The sequence below is a fragment of the Dendrobates tinctorius genome, unplaced genomic scaffold (genome assembly GCF_039654945.1).
Source record: "Dendrobates tinctorius isolate UK_male_01 unplaced genomic scaffold, ASM3965494v1 ptg000021l, whole genome shotgun sequence".
NCBI classification, from domain to species: Eukaryota; Metazoa; Chordata; class Amphibia; order Anura; family Dendrobatidae; genus Dendrobates; species Dendrobates tinctorius.
In genome coordinates this window covers 33,153,903-33,158,448 of record NW_027361689.1, presented here as the reverse complement: position 1 = coordinate 33,158,448, position 4,546 = coordinate 33,153,903, and positions in this window count along the sequence as shown.

Genomic DNA, 4,546 nt, shown 5'->3' with positions numbered 1-4,546 from the left:
CGCAACAACCTGACCTATAAAATTGTCCCACTAATTAATCCCTTTAGTGAACACCATAAAAAATAAAGAAAAAACAAGGCAAAAACAAGGCTTCATCAATATACCGCTGAGCAAAAAGTGGAGTAAAATGCTATCATAAAGACGGATAAAATTAAACATGGTACTGCTGAAAATGTCATTTTGTCCTGCAAAAAACAAGCTGCCATACAGTTCCATCAGTGGAAAAATAAAAAAGTTATAGTTCTCAGAATAAAACAATGCAAAAATAATTATTTTTTCTATAAAATAGTTTTTATTGTATAAAAGCACCAGAACATAAAAAAGATATAAATTAGGTATCGCTGTAATCGTACTGACCCGAAGAATAAAACTGCTTTATCAATTTTACCACACACAGAATAGCATAACCCCCCCTAAAGAAATTCTTGAATTGCTGGTTTTTGCTAGTTGTACCTCACAAAAATCAGAATAGAAAGCGATAAAAAAAGTCATGTGCCAGAAAATGGTACCATTAAAAACGTCAACTCGAACCACAAAAAAGCAAGACCTCACATGACTCCGTGGGCCAAAATATGGAAAAATTATATCTCTCAAAATGTGGTGATTAGTGTTGAGCATTCCGATACCGCAAGTATCGGGTATCGGCCGATACTTGCTGTATCGGAATTCCGATACCGACTTCCGATATTTTTTCAATATCGGAATTCGGCATCGGAATCGGAAGTTCAGTTGATTGACGGCCTGACGTCATCATGATGCGCGGTGTGTGCGCATCATGATGCGCCGTCATTTCGGGCCTTCCGGGGGTCTCTGCCGGCCTGCCGGGGGGCTGTGCCGGCCTGCCGGGGGGCTGTGTGGACTGCCCGGGGTCTGTACCGGCCTGCCGGGGGGCTGTGCCGGCCTGCCGGTGGTCTGTGCACCCTGTGGGGGTCTGTACCGGCCTGCCGGGGGGCTGTGCCGGCCTGCCGGGGGGCTGTGCTGATGTCCGGGGGTCTGTGCAAGCATCGTCCGATGGGACTACAAGTCCCATCGGGCGATGCCTGCTACCATGACAGTGATTGACACATTAGCCAATGATGGGACAGTAGTTGTCCCATCATCCGGCTAATGTGTTAAATGTTAAAAAAAAAAAAAAAAAAATACTACATACATACTACATGCATGCTACATACATACTACATGCTACATACATACTACATATATACTACATACATACTACATACATGCTACATACATGCTACATGCATGCTACATACATACTACATGCTACATACATACTACATGCATGCTACATACATACTACATATATACTACATACATGCTACATACATACTGCATGCTACATACATACTACATACATACTACATACATACTACATGCATGCTACATACATACTACATATATACTACATGCATGCTACATACATACTACATGCTACATACATACTACATATATACTACATACATACTACATACATGCTACATACATACTGCATGCTACATACATACTACATACATACTACATACATACTACATGCATGCTACATACATACTACATGCATGCTACATACATACTACATGCATGCTACATGCATGCTACATACATACTACATGCTACATACATACCACATACATACTACATACATACTACATGCTACATACATACCACATACATACTACATACATACTACATACATACTACATGCTACATACATACTACATATATACTACATGCATGCTACATACATACTACATGCTACATACATACCACATACATACTACATACATGCTACATATATACTACATGCATGCTACATACATACTACATATATACTACATGCATGCTACATACATACTACATGCTACATGCATGCTACATACATACTACATACATACTACATGCTACATACATACCACATATATACTACATACATACAATACATTCATACAATACATACATAGACATACAGTACATATAACATAGAGTAACATACTTACCAATACTTGTCACATTGTTCCCCGAAGCCATTGTCTTTTCCGGTATAAATATTAACATAACAAACCACAAAAATACTCACCCACGATCCGAAGCAGTCCACGAGTGTGTCCCACGATGATCTTGGGTAGAGAACTGCAGCATCAGATGATGCTGCCGTTCTCTACGGGCTGCAGGAATCCAATGACGGAAGGTAGGTATCCTTCCGCACTGTATTCCTCCGCCACTTAAAAAAAAAAAAGTCCCTAGTCTCACTTTATGCCATTGCTGCGTGGGAATTTCCCACACAGCAATGGCATAAAGTGAGACTAGGGACTTTTTTTTTTTTTAAGTGGCGGAGGAATACAGTGCGGAAGGATACCTACCTTCCGTCATTGGATTTCTGCAGCCCGTAGAGAACGGCAGCAACAGCTGATGCTGCAGTTCTCTACCCAAGATCGTCGTGGGACACACTCGTGGACTGCTTCGGATCGTGGGTGAGTATTTTTGTGGTTTGTTATGTTAATATTTATTCCGGAAAAGACAATGGCTTCGGGGAACAATGTGACAAGTATTGGTAAGTATGTTACTCTATGTTATATGTACTGTATGTCTATGTATGTATTGTATGAATGTATTGTATGTATGTAGTATATATGTGGTATGTATGTAGCATGTAGTATGTATGTAGTATGTATGTAGCATGTATGTAGCATGCAGTATGTATGTAGCATGCATGTAGTATATATGTAGTATGTATGTGGTATGTATGTAGCATGTAGTATGTATGTAGCATGCATGTAGTATGTATGTAGCATGCATGTAGTATATATGTAGTATGTATGTAGCATGTAGTATGTAGCATGCATGTAGTATATATGTAGTATGTATGTAGCATGTAGTATGTATGTAGCATGCATGTAGTATATATGTAGTATGTATGTAGCATGTAGTATGTATGTAGCATGCATGTAGTATGTATGTAGCATGCATGTAGTATGTATATGGTATGTATGTAGCATGTAGTATGTATGTAGCATGCATGTAGTATATATGTGTTATGTATGTGGTATGTATGTAGCATGCATGTAGCATGCATGTAGTATGTATGTAGTATATATGTAGTATGTATGTAGCATGTAGTATGTATGTAGTATGTATGTAGCATGCATGTAGCATGCAGTATGTATGTAGCATGCATGTAGTATATATGTAGTATGTATGTAGCATGCATGTAGTATATATGTAGTATGTAGCATGTAGTATGTATGTAGCATGCATGTAGTATATATGTGTTATGTATGTAGCATGTAGCATGCATGTAGTATGTATGTAGTATATATGTGGTATGTATGTAGCATGCAGTATGTATGTAGCATGCATGTAGTATATATGTAGTATGTATGTTGCATGTAGTATTTATGTAGTATGAATGTAGCATGTATGTAGTATGTAGTATGAATGTAGCATGTATGTAGTATGCATGTTGTATGTATGTAGCATGTAATTTTTTTTTTTTTTTTTACATTTAACACATTAGCCGGATGATGGGACTACTACTGTCCCATCATTGGCTAATGTGTCAATCACTGTCATGGTAGCAGGCATCGCCCGATGGGACTTGTAGAATTTCCCACACAGCAATGGCATAAAGTGAGACTAGGGACTTTTTTTTTTTTTAAGTGGCGGAGGAATACAGTGCGGAAGGATACCTACCTTCCGTCATTGGATTTCTGCAGCCCGTAGAGAACGGCAGCAACAGCTGATGCTGCAGTTCTCTACCCAAGATCGTCGTGGGACACACTCGTGGACTGCTTCGGATCGTGGGTGAGTATTTTTGTGGTTTGTTATGTTAATATTTATTCCGGAAAAGACAATGGCTTCGGGGAACAATGTGACAAGTATTGGTAAGTATGTTACTCTTTGTTATATGTACTGTATGTCTATGTATGTATTGTATGAATGTATTGTATGTATGTAGTATATATGTGGTATGTATGTAGCATGTAGTATGTATGTAGTATGTATGTAGCATGCATGTAGCATGCAGTATGTATGTAGCATGCATGTAGTATATATGTAGTATGTATGTGGTATGTATGTAGCATGTAGTATGTATGTAGCATGTAGTATGTAGCATGCATGTAGTATATATGTAGTATGTATGTAGCATGTAGTATGTATGTAGCATGCATGTAGTATATATGTAGTATGTATGTAGCATGTAGTATGTATGTAGCATGCATGTAGTATGTATGTAGCATGCATGTAGTATGTATATGGTATGTATGTAGCATGTAGTATGTATGTAGCATGCATGTAGTATATATGTGTTATGTATGTGGTATGTATGTAGCATGCATGTAGCATGCATGTAGTATGTATGTAGTATATATGTAGTATGTATGTAGCATGTAGTATGTATGTAGTATGTATGTAGCATGCATGTAGCATGCAGTATGTATGTAGCATGCATGTAGTATATATGTAGTATGTATGTAGCATGTAGTATGTAGCATGCATGTAGTATATATGTAGTATGTAGCATGTAGTATGTATGTAGCATGCATGT